The 14071-nt window shown below is 48.3% G+C and overlaps 1 non-coding gene across 2 annotated transcripts in view; it reads left to right on the forward strand.

Annotated features, from left to right (window-relative positions):
* Positions 1-10079: 10079 nt before the first annotated feature.
* Positions 10080-14071, forward strand: part of LOC148004912 (uncharacterized) — a 51792-nt gene continuing 47800 nt past the window's right edge. For both annotated transcript variants that reach the window (XR_015624919.1, XR_015624917.1), the window contains exon 1: positions 10080-10291. This is a non-coding gene — a transcript (uncharacterized LOC148004912). The remainder of the gene's footprint in view (positions 10292-14071) is intronic.

Genomic DNA, 14071 nt, shown 5'->3' on the forward strand with positions numbered 1-14071 from the left:
ACTGTCCTTCCACAGAGAGACAGTCCTTCCACCCCCTGGTTGTGATTCTCTGTTTTAACCTGTTGTGTTCGACTGGAGCCTGTAAACATAGTTCCCTTCCGTGGTCACCACTGGTTGCCTGTCCTGCCCTGTTCATCATTCATCGTTATTTCATCTCTAGCCAGAAGACCCTCCTTCCTTAAGCATCCTGGAGGTATCTAATGTCCCCACCCCAACCTGTTCACCAAGACCATCAAATACAAATGTTCTTTAGCCTTTGATCATACAGAGGATCCGCTGTGGCTTGAAGATACCATGGGTTGCCTAATCTAAATGTCCTGGCTTATCAACGCAGCACACAAGACCATGTGGTTTCCCCTAGAGATGGCTGGCGTTGGGAAAGGGTGTTTCTCTTGCATTATCACACGCATGGAAAAGATCAAACCCAAAATCCCAAGTACTGTTTCTGCTGATGCCTGTCGCTTCTGCACCATTAGAAGATCAACCCCCAAACGAAACATTGTAGATTATGCATCGTCTGTACTCTGTCTCTCTTTGTTCCGGCGTCGGGGGTGGGTTGGGGAAGATGGTCTCTATGAAACCTTTGAAGAAAACATGGGAAAGTAGATGACTTCCAAGCATCTAGTTTGTTGGACCAAACCTGCCAAGCGACTCATGGACAGATTGTGTATGAGAGAGACCACCCAGTGTTCTCATATATAATTTTGAAGAAACCAGCTTTGTGGTACATTGAGGGTGCCTCTCTCATCTGCACTTAACTGCTCTTCTTGGGATATCGTAAGGTTTCTTATTGGTTCCATAGCATCTTTCTGGGTTTTTTGTGCTGGGTGTTGGCAGCAGTGGGTACATGGGGTGCCTGGCTCTGGGCTTGAGGCTCTGCCTAGCTTGTGTGCAACAGTCCAGAATTTCTAGACTGAAGTGTGCCTCAGGCAACTTTACAGTGGTTTCTTTTCTTTCTCCATATTAAAAGACGGAGTCTGGGAATTGGATAGGCATCTCTATAAACAGATGACACACAGTTTCCAACAGAATGGCCTCTCCATTTCTTGGTTTCACCAATTGTGGACAGAAGCCCATTTCAGTTCAATAATTTCAAGTGCAGGAAGTCTGGGAGTCAAAAAAATTTATGAATTGAATGAGTGTCGGGTGTGCTCCAAGGAAGAAGGTCTCTTGGAACTGAGCAGGACTTGGTAGAAGGATCTAGACTACTTCTGTGCTCAGAGAATCATTTTGGGTTCTACCTGAGCTAGTTTAGGGTGATATTTATACCTCAGGGTCTGCTAGTCACATGTGCAGAGAGGCCTCTCTGATTTAAAAGAGGCATTTAGCTGCAAATCTGTAAGGAGCAGGTTTCCTGAGAGTTGAGACTACTCTGAGACCTCATGCAAGCCCTTCATCATCATCCTCCTCCCTCTTCTCCTCCCTCCCTTCCTTTCTTTCTCCGTCCTTTCTTTCTCCATTTCTTGTTAAAGATTTATATATTTCAAATTGTGTGTGTGTGTGTGTGTGTGTGTGTGTGTGTGTGTGTGCGCGTGCGCGCATGTGATTGTACCTGTGAGAGCACAGGTGTCCAAGGAGGCCAGAGGTGTTGGGTTCCCCAGAACTAAGAGTTAGAGACAGTTGTGAGACACCTGATTTGGGTGTTGAGAAGCAAACTTGGGTCCTCTGGAAAAGACCTATGTGCTCTTGACAGCTAAACCTTTTTTCCATCCCTTAGTACTTTCTTTTTGTATATGTGTATATGTTTCTGTGAGCCACAAGAGTATTCATGCATGTGTGTCTGTGGAAGCCAGAGTCCATGTTCAGTGTCTTCCTCAATCATTCCCTTTTTTGTTTAAAATTTTTGTTTTATGTGTATACGTATTTTGCCTGTATTATGTACGTATGTATGCATGCATGCATATTAGTGCCCACAGAGATCAGAAGTGGCTGTCAGATTCTCTGGAACTAGAGTCACACATGGTTGTGAGCCATCATGCAGGTGCTAGGAACTGGGTCCTTTGCAAGAGCAACAGCTCGAAACTACTGAACCATCTCTCCAGCCCCTCCACTTCATTTTTTTGAGGCAGAGTCTCTCACTAAACTAGAACTTAGAGGTTTGGCTAGGTTGGCTGGCCAGCAAGATCCAGGGAACCTCCTGTCCCTGCCTCTCCAGTACTGGGATTGCCCACGATGCCCAGCTGTTATATATAGCTTCTAGAGGTCAAACTCAGGCTCTCTTGGTTTGCACAGCAAGAACTTTACTGACTGAGTCATCTCCACTCTCTTGACTTCTCTGAGCCTCGGGTTTCTCATCTGTTAAATGTGAATAACCGTATTTGGTTATTTGGGATTAAATAAGATAAAGGGATAGGATCAAAATACATTGTATACTTGTGTGAGTTTTTCAAAGAATAAATATTAAATGTCATTTTAAGAAGATTAAAGGGGTCTGGAGAGATGGCTTAGCAGTTAAGAACACTTGTTGTTCTCCCAGAGGACTTAAGTTCAGTTCCCAGCACCCAAATCCAGCTACTCACCCAAATCTGTCTGTCAACCCAACTCCATGGGGTCTCACACCCTCTTCTGACCTCTACAGGCACCTGAACGCATGTGCACATACACACACACACACACACACACAAATAGTAATAATAAAATAAATCTTTCAAATGAAGATATAGGGAAGCTCTATCAGACAGACCTGTAACTTAGAGCTAATTAATTCAAGAGCAAAACCAAACTTGGGCCCAGTTTTAATGTTGAATTCCTTTTATGCCCTCCAGGAATTTGTGGAAGAACCCAGGAACCGCTAGAGCAGAGGTTCTCAACCTGTGGGTCGTGACCCTTTGGGGGGGTTGCATAGCAGATATCCTGTATATCAGATACTTACATTGCAGTTCATAGCAATAGCAAAATTAGAGTTATGAAGTAGTAATGGAATAATTTTATGGTTGTGGGTCACCATAGCATTAGGGACTATATTAAAGGGTCACGGCATTAGGAAGGTGGAGAACCACTGCTCTGATATATCTAGAATTCTCTAGTGAGCACCTCTTTGTCCCCATCTTTGCCTGGACTCTGCTGGCTCTATCAGCTGTGATAAATCTCTTTAGAAGCAGCCACCTCGGTGACTCATCCTTCAGAAGTCCCCAAAAGATACATCTGCATTCTCATGGGAAGACTGGATTTGGAGAATCCATTAGATATTTCTGGTCTGAGTCTTCTGAATGGTTCTGCAGTAGCCAAGTCCAGGCCAGGCTCTGCTGAGACCATAAAGCCAGCATCCTTCCTGGCTCTCAAGAAGGACAGTGTGGCCTAGAAGTCTAAACTGGCCACCACTAGTTTATGGTTAGTGTTAGTGTCTGAATGTGTAGAACCATAGAAATGTTCACATGAAATTCCAGGCTTGGTGGAGGAATCAAACTAAAGCAGCCTCATTAACACAAGGCTGCCTTTGTGTCCTGTGTAGTTTGGTTTACACAGGATGTTGTCCTTGCAGGATAATTTTGGAGCACTCCTGTCTTAGTGAGGGTTTCCATTGCTATGAAGAGACATATAAGGGCAACATTTAACTGGGGCTGGTTTATAGGTTCAGAGCTTCAGTCTTTTATCATGAAGGTGGGAGCATAGCAGACCCCAGGCAGGTATGGCACAAGAGGAACTGAGAGTTCAACATCATGTTCCAAAGGCAAACAGAAGATTGGCTCCCACATGGCTAGAGAAGGATCTCAAAGCCTACCCCCACAGTGACACCCTTCCTTCAACAAAACCACATCTAGTCCAACAAGGCCACACCTCCTAATAGTGCTACTCCCTGGGCCAAGCACATTCAAACCACCACAGTTTCTGACTAGCACATCTGTGAGAGGAGGTGTCTGTCCTTTTGATTGTAGGATTTTGAGATTTTGAAGCTGGGTTTCCTCCCTGCCAGCCCTGACCCACTCCAAAAACAATCCAGTGGTCCGTCAGCACACAAACATAACTTTCAGTCAGCATGCAGTGGTGACTAAAGTGAAAAGGAACAAACTGTGGCAGCGTGAACAACAGAGGTGAGAGTCAGGTGTGCCAAGCAGGAGTTCATACTCTGTGGTTCATCTGTGTTCAGTCAAGCAAAGGTAAAAGCGCTATGACATGACAGGGTTCAGGCATGTGACCCTGGGGCCCGGGAGTCATCAGAGGAGGCTCCAGGGAGCATTAAAGAACATTAAGAAAGATATTTTCTTTCTTGGTGCAGACGGCAATGACACAACAGTATACAGTGCTGACTGCATTTTCTTTGTTATTTGTTGACATAGAGTCCTGTGGGACCCATGCTGGCCTCAAACTTGCTATGTAGCTGAGATGCCCTTGATCCCCCCAGTCTTCCAGGTGCTGGGATAATGTAATTGTACCACGCGGCATTTGTGCATGGCACTGGGTGTCGGAGCCAGGGCTCTGTGCATGTTGAGTGAGTGTTCCACTAAACCGAGTCAAATCCCAGCCTAATAATATCGATTTTAGAAGTTATTTACCTTTTATATGTTCAAATACCGTAGAGAATAATATCATCATAAAATTCTACGACACATTAGGCAAGATTATAAGATAATCTATTCTATGATCTGACTACATGTACACATGCAGAAGACATGTAACTCACAATGGAGTCTCCTTTTATGCACACACACACACACACACACACACACACACACACACGTATGCTTCCATGCACGTACATGTATTGTTTGAAATATCCCAGGATTTGAACAAAATCTACCCAGTAATTACCTTGTGAGCAATTTCTGTTTTCTTTTTTATGCTCTTCTATATTTCCAGATGTTCCTTAATGAACACTTTTATATTTATAAACAAGTTAAATAAAATCAAGCATGCCTCCTTTCCTTTTTGCCAACTACAGCAGATCTGTGAAATGGGACTCGACTCCTAGATGGGAATCAGAGAACATTTCAGTTCCATCAAAATGAGGTGGCTGCAGGGAAAATGGCTTTGGTCTGGAATACCCAACCCTCTGCCCTTGGCTCCGTTTCTGGGCTGGTCACTCGGAGGGGCTGTGTCCCCCATGGAACCCTGCAGAGCTAATGTGCTCTATGGGCAAGGGGAGCCAAGAGAGCCCTGTCCTGGGGAGACCTTTCTGATTGGAGGGCTGGCCTCGGGTCACGAGCACCTGTCTGGGAATAGCTACCTTCTGTATTGCCCTGCCCAGCGTAGGGCTTTGGTTTCAGACCTCGTTGCTCACCCCGATTCCTCAAGGACTAGAGGCAGTAGCAGGTAGGAAGATCTTGTCAGTCACTGAACATAAGCCCATCCAATTATAACCCCAAAAGTTCAAGGCTATTGTTTGGGGCACCCAAAGCTTTAGATGAGGAGTAACTTGCCCAGAGAACGTGGGCCTGCAGTTGTGAACTAAACCCCTTGCCTGGGCTTCCAGTGCTTTTAACTTCAGTTCCCATGAATCTCTGGACCCGGTAGCTGATTGAGGTGGTGTGGGTTTAGGGTCTGGACTCTTGTGGCTTTGAAGTTGACTGTGAGCTTCTCTCGGAGAAATAGGACCCTGCCTTTATTGGAAGCTGCTGGAACCCAGTGTTCACTACTCCTCTCTCCTGCGTGCGGATCTCACAGAGCCGCTGAGAGAGACACCGGGTGGCTCTGGTTTTTTTCCGCTCCCTGATTGTGGGAGCAGATTCTGTTAGCAGCCTGTGGGTATAAATAAGAGCCCGAAACTGTTCGAAATAATTAACAAAAAGCCAAGTCTCAAATAGGAAAGCTGAGGCCCAGAAGGTTAAGGACATGGTGTGATACAGAGATTTCAGTCAGCAGCAAATGTCTAGTCCTAGAGAACAGCCGGACATAGAGGCCAGGTTTATGCTTAGTGTGGTCAGCTGGGCATCCTTGAAGGGTATAGGGTGGTCATTGGCTCTCCTCAGTCTGCAGTCGGGTCTTACTATGTTTTGTTCTCCCTCTCTCTCTCTCTCTCTCTCTCTCTCTCTCTCTCTCTCTCTCCAGGCCTTTCTCCTTCCTTCCCTCCCTCCATCCCTTCCCACAGGGCTGATGGGATTCCAAATACTTTTATGTTGGGGATTTGAACTCAGGTCCTTATGCCCATATGGCAAACAAACCCATTGAGTTATTGGCTCATCGGTGAGTGTTTAAATTAATTAATTAACTTATGTATTATGAGTATGTGTATGCGTGTAGGCATGTCACGTCACATGTACAGAAGGTCAGAGGACAATTTGTGGGAGTCTGTTTCCTCCCCGTACCATGGAGGATCCAGGGATCAAGCTCCGAGCCTCGGGCCTCAAATGGCAGCAAGCACCTCACCAGCTCAACTGTCTGGAGGCCCCGTGCTGCTGCTTTCATGTAAGGACAAGGGATGGATGTCTGGGAGTGTCGGCTTATGCTTATAACCTCAGCACACGGGAGGCCAAGGCTGAAGGAGTGCTGCCTCCGAGGCCAGAATGATTTACATGGTGAGTTCTAGGCCAGCCAGGGCCGTGTAGTAAGACTCTGTCTGGGCAGCTAGTGTGTGTGTACGCACGGGGGTGGAGGTGGGGTGGGGGCATGTGGTGTGTGTGTGGGGGGGGGTTGGGGGGGACAGAAAGAGAAAGTGAATACACAGTTGCTGAAAATAATGAAACTAGGCATAGGAACATGTGTCTATAATTCCAGCGCTGGGACAGAGTCAGGAGGACCACATGATCTAGGCTAGCCTGGGTCACATGGTGAGACCATATGTTAAAAACAAGGGGGGCTGGGGATTTAGCTCAGTGGTAGAGCGCTTACCTAGGAAGCGCAAGGCCCTGGGTTCGGTCCCCAGCTCCGAAAAAAAGAACCAAAAAAAACCAAACAAACAAGGCATAACCACGAGAGTCAGGGGTGCTGGTTCCTTACTGACTGAGTGCCTCTTCATACTGATCGACTGGGATCGCCATCCCTCTGGTTCCTAAGAATTCCTGCAGGCAAAAACACTTGTCCACCCTGCAAGGAAACCGGAACTCCTGCGCTGGAGCACAGCATCCACACCGGAGAGCAAGGAACGGACCGATGGCTTCCATCCTTTTTAGTCCCAACAGTGCCACATTAAGACACACATTCTCTGAAACATAGTAAGTAAGCACTGAAATGTTTCTTTTGCCCTCATCTCCCCAGGATCTGAAATCATTCCGGTAGGCAGAGCTCAGTAACAGACACCACTCGCATTGTGACCTTGTGACCCTACAGCTACAGTCAGGACAGGCTTCTTAGTTCTCGGAGCCCAGAGCAAGATGAGAATGCAGCTCTGAGCTCAAAAATGATTCGGATTCCCGGGCGGTGACAGCTGACAAATGTGAGGTTCCTTTTGTGCGCACGGCCCCGTGGAACTAAATATACCGCACACCTCCACCGTTGTGGTCTTTCCCCAACCCTACTTTTTTTTTTTTTGGATAGGTTTTTATATAACCCAGTCTGGCCTTGGACAGATTATGTCACCAAGAATGACTCCTAATTATCCTATTCTACCTCCCAAGTGATGGGACTAGGTGTGGTCACCACTGCTGTTTGGTGCAGCACTAGGGATCAAACTCAGGGCTTCAAGCACACCAAACAAATGCTCTATAACTGCTCTATAATTGAGCATATTCCCAGCTCTCTTTATAATTATTATTTCTCCCTTCTTACATGTTTTTCTCTTATTTTGAAGTTTTTAAAGATTTATTTTATTTTTTATATGTATAGGTACTTTGTCTGTGAATAGGTCTGTGTACCATGTGTGCTCTCCAGTGCCCTCGGAGAGCAGAATCAGGTGTTGAATCCCCTGGAACTGGAGTTACAGACAGTCGTTAGCCCCCGAGTATGTGTTGGGAATCAAACCCACGTCCTCTGGAAGAGCAGCAGCCAATGCTCTTAACCCCTGAGCCATCACTCCAGCCTCAAGACTTTTTTTTTATCTTTTTAAAAGATAGTAGCCATGGCTGGGCTGAAACTTGCTGTGTAGACCAGGCTAGCCTCAAACCCATAGAGAGAACTGTGTTCTGCCTCCTAAGTGCTGGGATTAAAGGTTATGTGACATCATGCCCAACTCTGGAGATTCATTTGTGTGCACGCGCACGCACACACACACACACACACACGCGTGTGGTCGTACGTGTACGTGTGCGTGTCTATGTATGTCTGCCTGATGAGCCCAGATGAGGAGGATGTCAGATTCTCCGGAGCTGGAGTTACAGGCAGTTGTGAGCTGCCCGATCTGAGCCAAACACAGAAGACCAGTCAGTACTGGCTTTTACCCATTTATTTCTTCAGCCCACTTTGGTTCTGACACAGTTTCTCACCATGCAGCCCAAAGTGCCTCAAATTCACAACTTTTCTAGCTTCGATTCTGGAGCACTAGGTAACAGCTGTGAACCCCACCCCCAGCTCCTTTGGGACAAACTGTGCTCCAAAGGCAAGGAGAGCAAGAGGCAAAGGAAGCCACGCTCCAGGAAGACATTTTGGATTCATTGAAAATACACTAGGGCTTGCAGACACACCAATGTCCCCGTTGCCTCTTGCCACAGCCATGATCAATCCCACATCGGGGCTGACTGTGAACCCTGGGCTGCATCTCCTTCAAGCTATGTGCTGACAAAGTTCCAAAGAAAAATCCAACCAACCAAACAAACAAACAAAAAACCAAAACAAAACAAAAAAAATAGTTCACGATTTGAGCACTGAAGAGAAAAACTTGGGCTGTAAGAGCTCCCCCTTTTATAGTGGCAACTTTGTATGCTATCAACAGCCCTCCATCTGCGGGGGAGAGATTTGAGGGTGAGAACTTGGTCCTGAAGCATTCAGTTCCTGGCATCTTGTCTATGGCAAGCACTGAGCAATACACAAACAGTTCCCAGTTCCGCATCTGCACTGTGAGGCCTGAGTGGCTGGACAGCAAACGTGGGCTTTGGGAAGCTGAAAGAAGCCATAAACATCACAGAAGCCATTAGAGCGGTTTGGGGTCCAGAAACGGCAAGACCAGCAAGACGGTCGCCATTGCTGACTGTGGACAACTCTGATTCATCTGACTTCTGGGTTCCCTATTTTCCTCCTTTGTCTCTTGAGTCTTGACAGTCCCCTGCAAAGTTAAGTTTAGGATTATGAATAAAAACTAAGTAAAGGGTTGGGGATTTAGCTCAGTGGTAGAGCGCTTGCCTAGCAAATGCAAGGCCCTGGGTTCAGTCCTCAGCTCCGGGGGGGAAAAAAAAAACAACAACAACAACAACAAAAAAAAAAACTAAGTAAAGGGGAAAAAAACAGGAAATGAAAATATCAAATGGGGTTCCTGGTAAGGACGCCAGCGGAGAAATCAGACTTCCCCCTTGAAAAGAGGTGTGACTTGGACTGAATTCTGTGGAAATGACCACCCTGCTTCCAAGGAATTCCCCCTGCTCTGCGGCGGAGTCATTGCAGGCGTCTATCTCAGGGCTTGTGGATACACTGGTTACTTTGAAAACAGTGGGACGTGCCATCCTGTCCTCTTAGGACAGGATTTCCAGCCTTACTGGTAGGCAGCAACACCCCACCTCCCCATCACCACCACCACCTCCACACACGAAGCCGGTGGGGATGCTGGGAACACACTGTAAACCTGTGGAGGCCAAAGTATCCCTGGGCTCTAAGAATGGGTGCCATGCTTTCTTAGCTAGCCCCTGGCTTCACCCACTGTGTCCCTAGCCCCATGCCAGGTTGGTAGCCAGTATTGTCACAGGCTCCAACTTTAAGTAAGCTCTTCTCGGTGACCTGTGTAAACTGACTCTTGTATAAAGAACTGAAATGAAGAGATCCACTTAGCAGAGAGGTGCCGACCGGCCACCACCACTCACTTTTGTGGAAGAAAAGAACATATCCTTCCTTACCCCACCCTCACCCACGTCCAGATTGGGATCTGGACCCTTTTTATTTTCCCCTTAGGAAAGACAAAGCAAAAAAAAAAAAAAGCTCTCGGGTATCATTTCAAGTTCTAAGGCTTTCTGAGCTGCTCCTGTCCTTGCCGCTGTCATTCTTTTTCCTCTCCCCCGGGCCGGGCTGCTTTCTGTCTTTGTTGCCAAGCTCAGACGTCGCTCCTGAAACCCAGCCCAGCCTCCGCAAAGCCCGGAAACTTCGAGTTCAGCGACTGTGTAAGAAGTTGAAGCGGCGAGTCCAGAGAGAGGGGCATTAGCACCCGGAGCTGCCCGAGGTCGTGACCCGGACTACAGCAGAGCATAATTCTAGAGACATCCAGACAGCCCTGGCGGTGGACGTGAACTTGACCCGGTGCTCCTCCCGCCTGCATCGCCCCGGGGCTCCGGTTGACCTGGTAAAGCGCTCCGCCCACTGCTCGGCCCAAGCCGGGGTCTGGGGTGGGGTTAGTGACTGAAGCTGGAGGGAGCAGCCTGGGGCACGCGTTGGGGCCGCCCTGGGGTGCAGTCTGGGTCCTAGTCTGTGCAGCCCAGCGTCGCACAAAGGAAGGCTGCAGAGTTAGGCCAGGAATGCTCCGCTGAGACAGTTTCCTTCCTGCAGCCAGAGCTCTTAAAGGGGGAAAAAAGGATCACGCACTTAGATTCTCTGCTGGGTGTTTTTGTTGCACATGGTCCCTTTTGGGATACAGTGGGGAGGGGGAGGAGTTAGCCTTCCTAGACTGGGCTGACCAGAGGCAGCAGAGTGGCGGTGGACATTGTTTTGGATGGCCCCTCGAAAAGACTGGAGCAATTCTCCTGTCCTGAAAAGTAGAACAACGGTCACTGTTATGCTACCTGAGGTCAGCTAGGGTGTAAGTGGGCATGGCTAGTGTTAGAGACACAGGCAGCTGTGGACCGAGGGTCACAGGGGGAGAGATACATTGGGGCCCTGGAGAGCCAGGTCTCTAGGTTCAGCCTCTGAGACCACTTGTGTACCCCACTTCTCAGCGCCATCCCCCTTTATCTGAAATAAGTACTTGCCTAAAGAATAACCTGGTACGGGTGTGCGAGGAGTCCCTAGAAGTTGAACTCTGCTCCCCAATCCACAGGCAGTGGCAAGCTCCCAGAGATCTGCTCCGGGCCAGCAAGACTATAACCAGACACCCCGGCCATTGCAGAGATCACTGGCTTACGGCTACTATCAATGTTAGCCAAGTGCCCAGTTGTCTACGGTCAGCCCTAACCCACAGATGTCCCTTGGGCTCCTGGGACCACAGAAGCTGTAGAGATCTTGGGGGTGGGGAAAACCAGATATGAACTAGAGGTCTGGCACCCTTGGTCCCCGCAGGCTACTTGTCCTCAGTACCTCACATCCCCTGGCAGGTTCTCAAATGTGGGTCTGGGGAGGAGAATGCCAGACCTTCATAAAATTGAAAATACTACATGGCCAGGAGGTGGTGGCGCATGCCTTTAATCCCAGCACTCAGAAAGCAGAAGCAGGTGGATCTCTGTGAGCTGCAGGACAGCCAGGGCTACACGGAGAAACCCTGTCTTGAAAAACAAAAGAAAGAAAGAAATTATGAAAGGAAGGAAGGAAGGAAGGAAGGAAGGAAGGGAGGGAGGAAGGAAGGGAGGGAGGAAGGAAGGAAGGGAGGAAGGGCGGAAGGAAGGAAGGGAGGAAGGAAGGAAGGGAGGAAGGGCGGAAGGGAGGAAGGGAGGAAGGAAGGAAGGAAGGGAAAGAGAAAGAATTACAGGAGAAGGAGATACGTCATCTTCAGCTTAGGATCTTGTACATTCGTGTGAATAGCCTCATGTTAAAACGCAGGCTTCTTGGTGTCTTGGCAATGAAGTCAGAGCCTTGAGGAGGAAACCTGGACAAATCTGAGAGGCAGATTTGGGCTCATTCACTATACTCCATGGAGAAGTTGGGTTGCCCTCTCAGGCTAGATTTGACTGTGTGAGATGATTCCAAAGTTAAAATCTTCCACCAAACAAGATTCCCAGCACTAGAGAGACAGTTCAATGGTTTAGAGCCCATGCATGGTGGCAATATGCCTTTAACTCTAGGGCTCAGTAGGCTGAGGTAGGTGGGTTTCTGTGAGTCCAGGGCCAACCTTGTGTACATAGTGAATTCTAGAACAGCCAGAGCTCTGTAGGAAGACTCTGTCTCAAACCACCAAAGCAAGCAGAAAAAGGGCTTACTGCTCTTCCAGAGGAAGGGTTCCAACATTTGGTTCCCAGCATCCACTTTTGACGGCTCATAACCACCTGTAATTCCAGCTCCAGGGGACCTGATACACTTCTTCTGGCCTCTACAGGCATACACCTGCTTATACACATGCATGAGTGCACACACACACACACACACACACACACACACACACACACACACACACACACACACTTGTTACCAGTCGCTCAGAAATCAGAGCCCCTAATAACCCTAATGGTGGTCAAGAGCCCGGGCTCCTCTTGGGTCATCTGTCTTTGAGGCTGCCCAGAAAGTTCTCTCCTTCGTCAAATGCCTCTCCCCTCACTTTTGGTGGTCTTTTTCCTTCTCTCCTTCCACTGAGCCCCTTCCTGAAGGGACCAAGATGCAGGGTAGAAGCTGTCAGTGCCAGCCTCAAGATGAGGTTTTCTACACCCGCATCCCAACCACAGGATCTCTTTTCTGTACAGCGCCCAGGCGGCTGGCCCTGTGGTCTGTTGAATGCCTGCAGAGACAGGCAGCTCTCCACTTCTCTGTGGATGCTGTTGGATTGCTATTGAAGAAAACCTTCCAGGTACCCTTCAACATTACTTGAAGGGGAACAAAGATAGGGGCAGGTAACAGTTCTATAGCTCACTGGGGAAAGCACTCCTAAGAAGGTCCTGAGAACGTTTCCTAGGTGTGTGTGGGCATGTGCATGGTACATACTCTGTGTGTGTGTATGTGTGTGTGTGTGTGTGTGTGTGTGTGTGTGTGTGTGTGTGTGTTGTGGGTATTCTATGGTAAACTTAGATTATTTTGGATCTTCCCCAAAGAAGAAAACCATCTATTTATTACCTTTGAGCCCACAGAGTGCACCCACTGGAAACAGTTTATGTGTCACGCATTGTCCATGGGAACAAACCCCACTAGTGTCTGTTTCGAACTGTACCTCATGTGTATCTCACTAAGTAACCAGTCTCAGCTCTTGGCCTTCATAAAATGACACAGCACTACAGACTGATTGTCATGGCTAAGGGGAAATCCCTGGGTGCATTTCCCTAACCCCAGTGCATTTCAGCACTGGACATGAAGATTCTTCCCAGACTCCTTTGCTGTTAACCACAGCACAGAAGGAACACAAGCCCTGCTTCCCAAGGCTGTGAGTCCATTCAAGAACCCCTGTCAGTCTGCTAAGGGAGACACAGGAATCCTCACGGAGCTGACAGTGCCCTCTTCCCCCGTATCATCAAACTATGGAGGGGATATGGGAGACCACAAGTGGGGAAGTAGGCTGCCTGGACCCTGGGACTCATTGGATGGAGTTGGAATGAAATAGCTCGGTGGCCACTCGTGGATGGTGCTCGATAAATGAGCTGTGTCTGTGCAGTGGTCACCCTGTCTAGCTGGTCCTTGCATTGTTCTTCACCCTCAGGGCCACTGAGGTTGTTGCCAGAACAACCAGGGGTTTAGGAATCAGGCGGAGGTCTCACTGGGCTGAAAGCAAGGTGATAGGTGGCTATTCTGTAGGGGAGAGCGCTGCCCCGACTCTGAGGCATGGGAGGAACATTTACAGAGTAACTAACTATGTGTCAGGTCTTTCATGACCCCAACTGTGTGGGATGGAAAGAATTGCCCCCTTAATGAAACCAGGTGTACCCCGTTTTTTTTTGTTGCTGCTGCTTTCTTCATCCTCTGGTGGCTGCCTGCATTCCCTTGCTCCTGCCTCCACTGCCAGTGATTCTCTCTGACTAAAGGGCTTGCAGGTAGTCAAGGCCAACCTTCTATTCCAGGTTTTAGCTTCATCACACCTTCCGTCCCCTTGTCTTGAAAGGTGACACATACGTAGTTTCGAGAGACTGAGCTCTGAGTATCTCAGGGTCATTGTCCTGTCCAGTAAGGGCGGGGTCAGGAGTAGCCCGATGTTTCCTGGAGCACTAAGAGACGTCACCCTCCTCCCCAATGCCTTCTCCCCCTCCTCTCCATCCCTCCTCCTGCTCTTTTTTTTTTT

The sequence above is a fragment of the Rattus norvegicus genome, chromosome 7, assembly GCF_021556685.1.
Source record: "Rattus norvegicus strain SHRSP/BbbUtx chromosome 7, alternate assembly SHRSP_T2T, whole genome shotgun sequence".
NCBI classification, from domain to species: domain Eukaryota; kingdom Metazoa; phylum Chordata; class Mammalia; order Rodentia; family Muridae; genus Rattus; species Rattus norvegicus.